The sequence below is a fragment of the Mesocricetus auratus genome, unplaced genomic scaffold, assembly GCF_017639785.1.
Source record: "Mesocricetus auratus isolate SY011 unplaced genomic scaffold, BCM_Maur_2.0 Super-Scaffold_100022, whole genome shotgun sequence".
In the NCBI taxonomy this organism is placed as follows: Eukaryota; Metazoa; Chordata; class Mammalia; order Rodentia; family Cricetidae; genus Mesocricetus; species Mesocricetus auratus.
In genome coordinates, this window is record NW_024429203.1 from 32,736,531 (window position 1) to 32,751,353 (window position 14,823).

The 14,823-nt window shown below is 44.1% G+C and overlaps 1 long non-coding RNA gene across 1 annotated transcript; it reads left to right on the top strand.

The window, feature by feature from the left end:
- The first annotated feature begins 274 nt into the window (after nt 1-274).
- Nucleotides 275-11,663, top strand: LOC110340764. Its single transcript, XR_002382569.1, has 4 exons — nt 275-352; nt 1,905-1,985; nt 4,723-4,969; nt 11,481-11,663. It is a non-coding gene; the product is annotated as an uncharacterized LOC110340764 (long non-coding RNA).
- The last annotated feature ends 3,160 nt before the right edge of the window (nt 11,664-14,823 follow it).

Sequence of the window (14,823 nt, forward strand, 5' to 3'; positions counted from 1 at the left end):
AAACAAACAAAAAACACAATGAAATAGGGGGAAAATGTCATCAAGAATTTTGAAAAAGGAGGCCAGACAAGGGGTGAGCATTGAATAGACAAAGCATGAGATGGTCTGCCCAAGAAAAAAAATTGCCTTTGCTGTTAATACATCTCCCTTGATCTCAAGTGCCCTGGTTCCGTCAATTCCTTGTTACTGAGCGGCCAGTCACAGGTGTTTCCACAGTAGCCATGCCAGGTGCTCTGCTTGCAGTGTCAGCCCTGGGGTGGTTACTGCTGTGGGTGATAGTGATAATGGCTGCCATCAACCGAGTTTACATCTCCACCTCATAATCTACACCAGAGGAAGAGTTTATTGCATGGTATGTTGGTGGTTCTGTGGGAATGGGAAGACCTACTCTGGAAATTTCCCATAGTAAGGAATCTAATTGTCTACTATGATCCCAGAACCATTAATGCCTCTGTGTAGTCCTGGCAGCTCTTGGATTGGTAGCCAAAAGAAGCAGCACTACAGTTTTATGCTTCACTTGGGGAACGTAAAAGGCATTTTGTGTGTGCATATGTGTACACAGTGGCAAACATATACACATCCATGTACGTAGCATGCATCTGTTTATTGAGCACTTACCCTATTCTAAGCAGTGTTCTCGATTCATTCTCACATTGACTCGAGGAGGTGGGTAGTATGATTTCAGGTCAGCTTGCCCAATGTTGGCCAGTGATTGAGTAGCATCTGACCCAGAGCATCTGCCTTGGAACCATGGCCTTATCTTCTCCATAGCTTCACGTTTGTTTTTCCTGTTTGTTTGTTGTTTTGGCTGTTTGTTTTATGCACTGCAGCTGACACATTTTCACACCCTTCCTATTTCAAAAGGGCTGGAGGCTCCTCAGACAGGCCCTAGGTAGTACTCCAGGGGCCCTGTTTCCTTTCAGCAGGGGATTGTCCACTTTCTAAGTCACAATCTCCTCTCTACAAAGCTTGGCGTTTGGCGTTCTCTCAGCCTTCCACCAGCTTCTCCCAAGCCACGCTGCTTATAGTCTATGTCCACAACTCAATTCAGAACTTGGTGTATTCATTCTTAGTGACATTTCTAACACATCTAGTTGCTTATTGGACTTGATTACATGTGGCACTCTCTGGGGGAGTTATAGAACCTTTAGGGGGGGTGGAGCCTTGCTAAAGGAAGTATGCCACTACCTGTGCATGCAATGTGATCAGGCTGCTCCCCACTCCTGCCATAACCCTTTGGAATCATAAGCAACTTCTCCAAATTGCTTTTGGTCATGGTATTTTATCACAGCAACAGAAAAAAATAATCAATACAATCAACAAAGCCCCCAAACTTCCTTACTTGCTTAAAAAATATGGTGTGTTTGCTACACAACTATTGCTTCTCAGAGTACATTATGTTTAGAAATACTTAAGAGATGGATAATTCCTTTTGGCTAAGTACAAGGAAATATGATGTAATAAAAGAACTTGAGAGACATCTCATGCTCTAGTCCTGCTTCAAGGGAGGGTTGGGAGGGGCAAATTGGACATTACACATAGGTTTGTCAGTCCAGGATAAACAGCTCCCTTGTCAAGGAAGCAGCTCTTACACAGCTTCCTTTTGGAGGTGTGATGAGTTGGGAGGGAAGAGGGGGACCATAACAGGCCAAGAGACACAAAAAGAGATAGTTCAGTTCTGTAAATATGAAGTGCTCAAGCCTGATTCACTAGCTTAAAAATGAGCCAGAAGCAGGAATTGATGGTGCAAGTGCCAGGGCCACAGGAGTCTGGAAAGCCCTTTAGAGGTAGGAAGAAAATGCCAGGCAGATGGGGAGAATCCACAGGAAGCTAGGGTGTGTGGGCAGAGAGAAGGATGAGGACTTGCAGTGTGAGCAAAGACAAATGATGCATTTTTTTTTCAGTGAGAAAAATAGGCCAAATCATGTTTATGGCTCACTGATTCTCTAAGCCTTCTTGACCTGCAAACTCTGACCAAGTGCAAGGTAAGGTTTTATTGAGGGAGGAGGATGAAGACACAAAGGAACACAAAGACAACCTTATCTCTGCTTTAAGGCCCAGGGACAATCAGGCCCAGGGGAAATACACCAAAACAAACACAAACATCAGCAAGGATTATGTGATACAACTCCAAAGAGAGGAAGCATGCAAATTACCAAAGAGCAACAACAGAGAGATTATTAGCCTTGCTCAGAGGAGGGCAAAAGGGATAAGAGTTACTTCCTGAGTAACTTCCTACCTGATGTACAAGAACTAGAAATCTGCTTGCAGTAAATGCTGGTGGTACAGAACATAAATGAAAAGGTATCTTGGGTGTTCTCCCAGAAACGTTGGTCCTAAAGAGCTACTAAAACCTTGGTCAGCAGTGGGAAATCTAAGGAAATGTGCTGTCAGGGAAAGAACCAAACTTGGGCTGTAAGTTGGGGGTGAAAATCTGCTTGGGTCAACCCAGAGCATATCTGAATTAAATAACGCTTCAGTATACATCTGGTGTGACTAAGTGTCTTGTCCCATTTAAAAGGCTACACAGATTGCCACAGCATGAATACACAGACAGCCTGGGAAGAGGCAAATTGAAAACAGTAGAGCTTAGTAAAGATGTAAAGCCATTTAGATGCTCAGGCGCTAGCTAGTCTGGAGTTGGATGGTTTACTCTACAATCAAAGGAGTAGACCAGGCTCACCCAGGGCCTTTATGTTAACCTCACCAGTGTTGAGATCAGTCTGCAGCCTGCCCTACATTGCTTCATAATGTGTAAAGTACTGCTTTTTCTCACTGCCTTCTGCCTAGTAGACTCCATCTTACAGGCAGCTTCTGACTCCATTTTGAGGATGCAGGGTGACAGCGTACCTTGTTGGGCACATAAAATACCATCTATGCAGCACCACCCACATGACATTGACTTGGACCTTATTCCTAAAAGTGAGAAGGATGCCAAACTATAAATTTATCAGAATAACTTGGGACTATAGAAGCTCGTGGGTGTACTGAAACCAGATCAGGAAAACCAGACCTGAGACACACCAGCCTGGGAAAAACGTGTAACTCCCTCACTCGTACCCCCTAGAGAGAGAACATGCGCTACTGCAATAGCCATGGCCGCTATCACCCGTCTCTTCTCACCAGCTGGCATGGGTGCCGAGAGACTGACAGAGAGTTTACTATCCCAGAGGGCTTCAGTTCAGCCAACTTCCCTGATATTGATGCAACCAATGCAGATTGTCATCTGCCTGTCTACCTGTTTGTCCATCTATATCTTCTTATTCTTTGGTCCACTCTCTCATTTGCCTGGTCCTAGCCCTGCCCTTGGATTCTCCTGCCTCCAGGCAGACTCTCCTGCCTCCACTGTACCTCACTCTAGTAGTTCTAGTTTGATTCTGAAAGGACTCAAAGGCGGCATCAGCATCAGAGGTGCTTACAGCAGACCTCCAGTGGAGTTAGCTCTCTGACCCCTACCCCCTGAGATCCACACCCTGCCCCACACCCACCCGTACTCTTGTGCATCTCTATAGGTCTCCCAACTTTGGCCTCCAGGGCATCTTTGGACTCTGCTGTGACCTTCTTATAGCTACTATATAACCTACACGGATAGATTATATTTACTGCCTTAACAGGTAATTTTAAGATTTGAGAGTTAATTTTAGTAATTAAGATCTGAACAAAAGAAAGCTGAAGAGATGGCTCAGTGGTTAAGAGAGATGCTCTTCTTACAGAGGGACCAGATTTCAGATCTACCTGATGTACCCACATCATGAGGCAAAATACCTATAGCTCTGCCTCCAAGGATCTGATGCTTCTGGCTTCCTCACACACCTGCACGCGCATACACACACACACACAAGTGCACATACTATTTAAAATATTTTTTAAAGATTTGAATAAAAGAGCCTGTGTTTCCCTTGACCTATCACAGAAAGTGATACTGCTTGCCACACTGCTGTCCAAAACAAACATTGCTTGTGAAATTCTTGCTATTCAACAAATTTTGACACTGTAGTAAGACATAAACATGTTTATGTTTCTGACATAGCATGCCCATGACAATCAGAGAAAAGAATAATGGGCATGATTATCACATACTCCATCAGAAGTTGTGTTAAAATCAAGGGACAAGGATGCTTCTATCAACTTCTTAGTGTCATTTACTAACAGTAAGTAACACTTAGATTTGCACGATCTATGTTTGTGAGTTCCAGTTAGAAACAGTCATTTAACTTCCGATGGCACAAACAATGCTTTGATAAAGTCAACGTAAAGATCTGCGTTATAGTAACTCAAAGTGCTGGGAGGTGAGGCAGCCAGATCTCTGTCTGTCTGTCTGTCTGTCTGTCTGTCTGTCTGTCTGTGTCTCTCTCTCTCTTTCTCTCTCAGGGAGGTAGAACTTCATAGATATATGAGAAAGGGATGGAAGGGGAGCTGGTCATTCCAAACACAAAGACGACCTCGAGGAGGAGGAGGAGGGATAGTGAAATAACTGGTAGTGCCTTGATACCTGTCAACTCCCTCTCACACAGAAGTCAGCTTTTACATTAGAAGGTCTCATCTGTCCCCTTCTCTAATCTCAGTTCCACCTGTGAGCTAAGACTCCCACCTACCCTCTTCTGGAACAGAACTGCAAATACCCCCTGCTACTGTGGACAAGTTGTCAAAACGTGTAGCTCAGCTAAAACTGAAGAACACACACAACCAACTGATGGTAATGTTTTCTTAACATTGACACAGAATGTCCCCACTTGTAGCAAAAAACGCCCGAATGTCTGTTCTACAATAAAACACCTGCCCACTTAAATCTAAAGACAGTACAGCAGTGACATCTCCTAAGTTAGACAATGCCATGAAGACACACTCGGATCCATCAAGCAGAAGTTGGTCATGAGACTGACCCAACAGACTGTAGTGAATACAGAACACAGCGCATGCCCTTGGCACTGATCATCTAGCGAGAGAGACTTCACAGATCAACAGTCAAGTAAGTACTTCATTTGTTTCTGTAGCTGATATAAGGTCATATTTTAGCCAAGATTAAGCCAGGTACCTAACCTTGGTAACCTTAGAGATGGTACTTAGAGCCATGGGAGAAGCTGAAATTGCCAAAGGAGAGTGTGTGAACAAGGCTTCCTGAGAACTTAAGGACTTGACATGAGGAGGAAAAATGAGTGGACAGGTGAGACATCGTGTCTTATAGCAGAAGACAAAAGGACAGTGTTTCTGGAAGGCAGGTGTGATAGGTAGATGGGTGCTGCTCAGAGAGCGAGTCAGAAGAAGGCTGGACGAAAGCTAATTTGGCTAAAGCAAGCTGCTCCAGGTGGCTGCAGCAAGGTCAGTCTCTTTGACATGGTGACTTGGAAGCCAGAACTGAAAGGAGAAAGGAGGTTAAGAGGAACTGATTTCTACCCAACTCTCAGAAAAGTAGCACGACTGGGAGGAGGCACAAGGAGTGACAGCTGGGGGAGGTGTGGCATCAATGGAGGTCTATTGGCTCCATAGAGGAGCCCACTATACATTTAAGTGCTAAAGGGAAGGACCGGGCAGTGAAAAAGAAGCTGAAACTTTACAAAGTATATCATGGCTGGGACAGCCCTCAGGCCAGGGAGTAAGGGGTAGAGTGCCAAAGGCCCGCCCTTAGCTAGAGGAGGGACGAGAGGGCATTGTATGTTTTTGCCAATCTTTTCTCTGCTAGTGGAGGGTATGGGGACATTCAAACTCTGGGAAGTAGTTGTGAACGAAGGGAGTTTATGAAGACGGGGAAAGGAAAAACATGATAGACCACTGAATGGTGTTGAGGATTCTACTGCGTGTGAGGAATATGACATTAGAGCAATGCCATAATGTCCAGTTATGTCACATTCTTTAGTTGATTCTCACAGATGCAGGTCCAGATGTAAACAAAGCCAGGGAAGGACAAGCATGGGCAAACAAGGGGCAGACTCATGTTTCCAGAACACTGTAGGAAAAATCATGGCCTCTGGCCCATGTACAAATGAAGATAGGAGGTTTCCAAGCATAGGCCTAGCAGAGAGGCTATGGGCTGTGGGAAAGCCAGGAGAACTTCCAGCAAGCACTCACTCGGTTAGCATAATGGAAGGTTCAGACTTTGGGGGAAGAGACAATGCTTTGTGTTTCCAAGCAAGAGTCCTACTTGGAGAAGCACATTTGCAAAATCTAAATTTTGTGGCAAACATGCTCAAATTCTGCCCAAAAGGGCAGCAAACCCCACATTTCTCTTTACATCTGATAAATGCCATCCTTTAGTTTTCTTCCCTCTTTCTAATCACTATGCCTCTTCTGTTGCTTTCTCAGAAATTAGTCTGTGGTTAGGTGCTGTCACCATTCTCAATTGACTCAAGAATTTCAAAACTTTGACTCCAAACATTTAATTTCTGAAGCTTGACTCCTTAAGCATGGTACACACCTTTGATCCCAGCACTCTGGAGGCAGAAACAGGCAGATGTCCCTGAGTTTGAGGCCAGCCTGGTCTACATGGTGACTTCCAGGCTATACGGTGAGACCTTGTCTCAGAAAGAGTTTGATTCAGTCAATGTTTAAATAGATAATAAAATCATTTGCAGTAGGTGTACAACAAACAAAAGGACAAAACCAAGAGCCTATAATAGCAGACAGCATTATAATGTGTCCTCTATTTCCACTCACCAAACTCAAACTGCTGCTTTTTGGAGTTTTCTGTCAGGTTCTATATTGCCAAGTGTTGTGACTGCCTCCAAGAAAAACTCCAGGAAGTCTTGGAGTGGGTTAGTATGCCCTTTCCAGAGATTTCCAGCCACTCCCTTCTAGGATCCCCTCCCAACCTGGGTAATTCTGCCCCAGATGCACACAGTCCCTGAAGGTACTGGAATATTAGAAGGTTATCTGAAGGTGAGACTCTGTCTGTGCAGCCATGGAAACACTGTCATTCAAGCTTGGGTGATCCTTTTTGGTGATATAGCTGTTTGAGAGTTGTCACCTGCACTCAGGTAAGTAACCATTCACTCTTTCGCATAGTTGAGCCTAGAAAACTACTTGTGAGGCTGTATTTGAGTGCCTTTTCCATAGTCTATCACTGGTGCACTATTTGGACTAATACATATCTGTATATTCACATACACACATTCACACACACACACACACACACACACACACACACACACACACACACACACACACACACCAGGAAATGCTAATCCAGCCCCAGGGTTATTGTATTATCCCTCCTTGTAGAAGTCCTTCAGTTAAGAACCGAAAGGCTTCCTAGTCCTGTGTGGTGTAACCTCATCTTCCTCCATGTTCTTTTTGGTTGTTTATTTTTGTTTGAGGCAGGGTTTCACTATGTAGCCGTAACTAGCCTAGAACTCACTAGGTAGACGAGGTTGGCATCAGCTTGCTGCAGTCCTTCTGCTCCTGCCTACCAAATGCTAGGAATGCCAACGTGTGCTACTACACTCCTCTCTCCAGTCCTTTCGCCTGTCTTATTTTGTAGGCCTACACCCCTTCCCACCCCACCTTCTAAACAGTAGCTCTACTACATTTTCACATCCTGGTATTTCTTCTACCATTTCCAGCCTTCAAGATGTGTTCCAAAATGGATTTCTCAGTGTCTACTTTATTGAATGTTTTTTTATTAAACTGGATTCTTAAATAACACATTGTCCCCAAGTCAATCAGAAACGGGCATTGGTAGAGTGTGAGCTTCTTCAAGACGAGGACCATGTCTTATCTAGCTTTATATCACCAGCTTCTAGCTGGGGACCTCATCTCGGTGTCCCCTGCTGGGGGCGTCATCTCAGCACACTGAAGATTTGCTCAGCAATATCACTCTATGATGTGGCCCTCCTTTCTTTAAATACAGAGGCGTCTCTGCTTTTTCATGTGGGAAAATGATGCTCAGGATACCAACATGCCCCGCTGGTCATCAATGTCAAACCTACATAGAGCAGTCAGCACAGGATGGGACCCTAGGAGCTCAAGGCTGATGAGTTTGCCGCTCAAGGTTTTGGCAATGTCATCAGAATTTCTGCAGCTGCCCCTCTATGGCAGGGTCTTTTTGCTGCATCCTCCTCCAGGAGAGTGCCAGACTAAAGCACAGGAAGGAAATGTGCTCCAACAGGAACACAGCCTGAGAGCCACCTCTTCACAGCGCCTGTCGCCGTCTATGCTATGGGCTGTGGCCCTGCCATTTGCACGTGCAGATATACACTTTTTTCCATTCTCTGGATTATATGGAATGAATGATCTATTTGGACACGAGCCTTCATGATGGGAGGGAACATCTCCCCTCCTCTCTTTCTCACCAGTCACACAGGGAGGAAATTGTATGGTGTTAATAGGCTGAAGAACTCTTGGGCACTCCAAGTCTTCATTTTAGCACCAGACAGCACATTTACATTACAGAAAGAGTAAAGATGGTTAATCATGGAGAGTTATTAAATCACATTCACAGTTTAATAGTGTTCATATATTTTTGTGTAGTAGTCATTGTCCTCTAAATATATTCACACCCACAGTTTTTCCTATCTTTAAGACTGGGGTAGCAGTCTGTGCTATTACCTTTTCCATAGGGGTAACAGTTATTATCATACAGCGGAAAGAGCACTGGACTGGGAGTCAAGAGAACCGGGCTCTATCTTCAGCTCTAATTCGACACTTGAGAACATCTGCTCAGTTCCCTCAGCTCCAAAATGGGAAGTCCAAAGAATGCAATTTCCAAGTCAGCTCCCAGATCAATCGTGACATGCATGTTTCTAAGAATTAAAGTGAGTTCAGTGGTCACCTTCTGCCCAGAGTCGTCAGGTACAAGGAGACTTGGTGTGCACTCCACAGGGAGAGGACTGCAGCATGTAATGTATACACCTCATACACAGGGTGTCAGCACACATGTAGCATATGTGTCATAGCACCACACACCAGGCAGGAACACAAAGAGGGAGAGAGTGTCTCATCAGACATAAGAATCCTAGGAAACTGGAGGCGTAAAGACTTCTTGTCCAGTTTTGGATAAGGATTCATTCTTATTCAAAAATGGAAACTACCTGTGAGCAAGAGATTCAGACTTCCTAAGCTATATGGCCTATGACCAGAGGAAGTGTCCATAGGTGTAGCTCAGCAGGGAGGGGTAGAAAAAGGGGAAGGTGTCCCCTACACCTTTTAGAACTACTAGAAGCCCTCCCACTGGGATGGATTTGAGTGTGGTAGGTGAAGTTCTGCTTCTATGATTCAATGCAGGGTCATGCCAGGTCCACCCCCAAACTACTGTGGGTTCATACAGCACTGCAGAATTTTTCTGCGTGTCAATACCATTAACTTTTCCATAGCAGTCTCACATATACACAAACCGTCTTTGGCTTTAGCAAGATTGCCCAAGTCTCTGAACTAACTAACGAAAGATCAAAAGGAATAGGAATGCATGGACGTTGTCTTCTGGGCTAATCCCAGTTGCCATGTCCTGCCTTCCTCTACCAACCTTCCACCACTCAGAAACCATTTCAGGAAACTGCTGTTGAGGGAAACTTGCTAAGTCTGAGCCCCTTGTCAGGGACATTTGAAGGGTTGAGCCAGATGAGGACAATGCTGTAAGCCCAAGGAGACGGGCTGTCACCGTCTTCTGAGTGTCAAACAGTGCTTTTCCTATTGTCATCTCCGTTCTCACTGCCATGCCTACCCAGCCCTGGCCCTTCCCTCCAGTCCCACACTTTCCCTAGATGGCATGTCACTTGACCTAGTCTGCCTCTTGCCTTCCACTGTGGTCCAGGGGTGGGTTTTCAGCAGAGACGCCTGTCCTGTCTCAGGCAGCTCTCACAGAAAGTGTACCACAAAGAGTCCTACCCTACTTCACTTGAGACGTACATCACAGCAAGGAATGGCAGTATGCCCTGTGGCTGCAGCCGCCGCCACCTGACTGAGTGTCCGCCTCCAGTTCATAGACTGAGGCAGACCCTGAAAGCACGGGATCCCAGTCTCTCCCAAAGGAACACCATCTTTGTGAAAATGCCCTGCTTACCACCCTCCAGCCCAGTTCCTAGAGCCTTGCCTTTACTAAGAGGGACTATTCCCATGTCATTACAAAGCAGCTTGTGCCAAGTGGCACAAGGAACTCTCACAACCGTGGGAGTCAGACTGCCCTGGGTTTAACTCCCAATTTTACCATTCACCATTTAGGGGACTCCTTGGCAAACTGCTGAACCTGGCTTACTTAACATGTGCGTAAAAGAGACACACCGATACCTACTCACAATTGTTGTGAGCATTAAACAAAACTGCATGTCAGCCTGGCACTCACTGGCTGCCTCATCTAAAGCTGCTGCTCTGGTTTGAACTCTTGCTTCTCTTGCACCACAGAATGCAAGAAATACCTCACCAAGTATGTTCCACTTAGGATGGCTAAGACATCATTGCTGCCCAAGGCTGATTGCATAGTTAAGTTGAACAAGTTACAGATCATTTTGTTCACAGGTAGCCATGAGTAACTCGATTTCAGCATATGGTACTTCCTCACAGCAACACAGTCAGTGGACCTACTAACTGCCACCTCCAGCGCCTCACCTCATGCTGGACTTGAACCTAAAGTTTTCGGGAATGTGACTGACAAGTTTGTCTAGGATTTTTAGACATTAAGATTGTGATGCAAATTGTCATTTGCTGGTAAGCTCTTGTGGCTGGGTCCCCTCTCTTTGACATTTCCATTTCCACTGAGACCATTTGTTCGCATGTGTGTTTGTGTCTAAAATGACTGCTCTCAAGACAGCACAGCAAGAGCTGACTCAGTCTATAAGGCTGCTTTGTTCTGAGTGTTTCAATCGTATATCTCAAATCCTGAGGTTGTTTGTCCATCCTAGTAAATGACTCATCCAGTCAGTCCAAAATGACAAGCTCTGCTATACCATGGGTCCTTTGCACCTGATTCATAGACAAAATTCAGAATACATGACCCACACAGGAACAACCATGGCTTCATTTGAAAAATCCCCAAAAGTTGCAAAAACTCCCCTGCCACCTGTAACACCAATGTTATTGGCTCTTTGTTTCTCTTCTAAACCTCCTCTGTGTCTAAGACACTACGGTGCACTTAAAACTGAAAACACACCCAACAAATTATACAATAGGATTGTTAGTCTAATTTCCACAGGCACCTCAAAAAAAAAAAAAAAACAAAACCACCACCACCAACAACAAAAAACCATCACCACACTGCAGTAGCAATTCAGAGAATATTTAGTCCTGAAAGACTCTGTGCATTCCTAGTATACTCTTTAGCAAAGTTTCTGCAACAAGTTCACACTTTATTAACTTCCCATAGCAGTCAGCACCAGAAGGAATTCTGCCTGGAGTTGCTAGCAAAAACAAAACACAAGCCTTGAGAGCATGCTGCCGGGTTACTTCTTAAAGGAACAATCATCCCCCATTGTCCGGCACTGCCCTGTTTTGGAATGCCCTGATCCGAGCTGTGTACCCTTTGCCCACCTACCCGTCCCCCATTTTGTTGTCTCTAGAGACTGTCAGCAAGATTTGGAGAGAGAAGATGCCACGGTTCATACAGAAACCAGTCAGTCACTATCACTATCTCGACTCGTCTCCCCGAAGCTGTGACTCTTCCTCGTCTGTCTGTGATGTTTCTGTGCAACGCTACTTCCCAGCTCCGTGAAGATTCTTTTACTCCCGCCACACACCCCACGCCCCCCGACCGCCAAAACCTCTTCTCCCTTTCCTGTCCATTGAATACCCCCAAAGCTGGTCGATAATTACATGATCTTAATTAAAGGGCTACAGATGAAATAACTGTTTCTCTTCGCTAACTCTTTTTCTAGAGAGAATTTTAAACATCAACTTTTGGATGCCTGAAAAGAGCAAACAAGACACATACGACTGTAATTTCTACTATCTTTAGTTTGGGAATGCACCTTTTGTTTTAAAACAGTAATGAAAAAAATTCTTGCTTTTGCGTTATGAAAAGGAGGGGGGAAACACTTTACTATCTGCAACAAATGGAATTGACCCTGGATTAAACAAACAGCTGAAGTTTAGAAGTAAAATAATTTTGCTGCTCTTTAAATATTTTGAGACTCTACAAGCACACTTACTTCCCTACAGTGCGCACAGCTTGGGCGAGATATTCTGCACATCTATCTTCCCACAATATAGATTATTTGTCCCTTCAAATGAAAATCTGCAAAAGATAAAATGCCCCTCTTCTGTTCTCACGTCAACGAAATGTTTTGAGAGCTGTTCTCTGATAACAAAATCCACGGCCAACTTATTTTTTTAAATCAAGAAGCAGATAGTTAAAAGAATACATTCTCTTATCAGAAGTTAGACAAGACAAACCAACTAAGACCTAATAAAATGAGTATATTGCCAAGAATTTTGTTCTCTTCAATAGTTGCACGAGGTTTTTGGTTTCTTTTCTTTTTTTTCCAGGAAAATGTGCAAATAGCATGGTTACCTGGATCTGCTGGTCACTTCTAGTTTTTGGACTCTTGGAGATGGTGAGTTTTGCTAATGATGCGCAGCCGTTTAAAAACCGGATAGCTTTTCTGGCAGTCACTCTTTGTGTGCCATCTTTTATAAAGGTGCTTCTTGTTGCTAAGAGATCAGTTGCTTAGAGACCAAATCATTAAAAAAAATATATATGTCAGGGGCCAACATAAATTATAACCAAATTGTGTCATTTCATCTCGGCCCCTGCATGTTTGGCTTTGTAATAGATCTCGGCGTACCTAGAGAAGCCAATTACTGATCACAAAGAAAAAAACTGACCACAAGGAGGGGGAAAGATCTGTGCGTACTCTGGGAACAGTGAGTGGTGCCACAGGCTCCTTGTGATGGGGGTTACACTATCCAAGGACTAGAAAACTTTTGCTTTTCGTGGGATCCTAGATAGGTTCTCTAAATGCATGGTTTAAAGCACACAGGTGCAAACATATACACACGCGCACACACACACACACGTGCATGTGCAAACGCATGCACACGCGCACACACACACACACACCTGTCAGAGCAAACTTGAGTGCAGTTTGGAGTATGAACATGTGTGGGAATTGTCAACTGCTTTAGTGCTTTCCAAAAGAAAATTTAACCTGAAATTTTACACTTGGGAAAATGTAAGTAGGATCTTAGCCTTTAGCCAGGTGTTTTAATGTTGTAGTTATTCAAGTCCAGGAATATACATACATACATACATACATACATACATACATACATACATACATACGGGAAACGAAGGCTAGCCTTAATGTAAAATCTCTACCTTTTGTTTTCTCCCTTGTTTTCAAATACAGATCAGCTGAAGGGCAGGTTAAATTGATAAGGTTTGGTTATGGGAGTTTCAGTCAGCATTTCTTCATAGCAACTTTGCCCAAAAGAGACACCCCCCCATTAACTCTTAGCTAATTGTAATACACACACAGCCCTGGGCAATATTTACATCTCAGGGATAATGCTAACAAATGAAAAATGTAGTCTTTTTAACATTCAAATGAATGTCATTACTTCAAGCTCCTAAACAGGTAGGATTGTAGATGTTTGAGGCAAAATAAGCCTTCACTGTTTAGCTTAGTGATGCAACTCTTGCACACATCTTTCCTACTTTCCTTCTTGAAGGTCGCTGACTCCTACACCTTAGGTGGGAGTAACATAAGTACATAAGACTCCGAAGTTTTGTAATTGAAATCAAGGAAACAGATAAATCTGTGTGTTCAAGGCCAGCACAGTCTACAGCGCAGTTTCATGCCAGTCACAGCTGCACAGTGAGACCCTGTCTCAAAAAAAGACAAAAAGGAAGACGAGGAAGAGGAGGAGGAGGTAAGAGATGAAAAGAATACCTTAGCTCTTGAGTTTGTTTTCTGTTTTTGTTTCCCTCTTAGCCTCCAACAGACTTCCCATTACAGACCATCATGGCCTGAATTTAATCAGTGTACTGTACTATAAGAAAGACGATGAGCTGAGGCTAAAGGATGGGGTGGGGGCCTGCACTGGGATGGAGAGGTCCTGTTCTTAGTGCAGCCCTAGCCATTGTAATGGTCCACTGTTAATCTACAAAGTAAATGAAAAGCACCCAGTGGGTTTCCATTTGTTTACACAGAGACATCCTGGTAAGAATATGACACCTAACACCCAGCAAAATAAATTAAAGAGGGGAAAATGCTAACTTCTACCAACCCACACTATAAATGGACACAGCATTTGAGTATCACAGAATGAACTCAGGTGTGCCTACCAAACAGATGTCCCTTGAGTGTCTGCTTCCCTCTCTAGATTTCCTGTCTCTGCTATTGCCACTTTTAAAGAGTCATGGAAGCAAACCGAGAGATCAGAGATGGGAGAGAAAGTGTCTAGAAAATGCTAATGAAGAAAATGAGAGAGCAAGATGGAGGAGAAAAATACTCCTGAGCTCGGTATGTTCCTTGAGGACAGAAGTCTTCTTTCCCTCTTTCTTTCCAATTGCAAACACTTTGCAGGGGATCTTGCATTAGAATGCAGGTACACATTGCTGTACAAGTCAACCGATAAAAAGAGAGAGAGGAGGCTCTGAGAAACTGCCAACACTTTTTTAGCACCAGGCCTTATGTGAATTAGTCCCCTATTGGAAGAATACTCTACAGAGATATTTGTGTTTTGGACCTAAGAGTATGCCCATCCTCTTGTCCATCCACTCTTTTTTGACTCTGGTTTGTCTTTCCCTATCTCGTGGTCATTCACTTCGAAATCTCAGCTTTATCTCTAGAGCATCGACCTGCCTTTGGCCATTTCCTGCCCATCTAGAGGTAACTGGGGCACCATCCTGGATTCAAAATCTTGGCAGATCATAGGCTGTCCTCTGACTGGGTTGGGAAG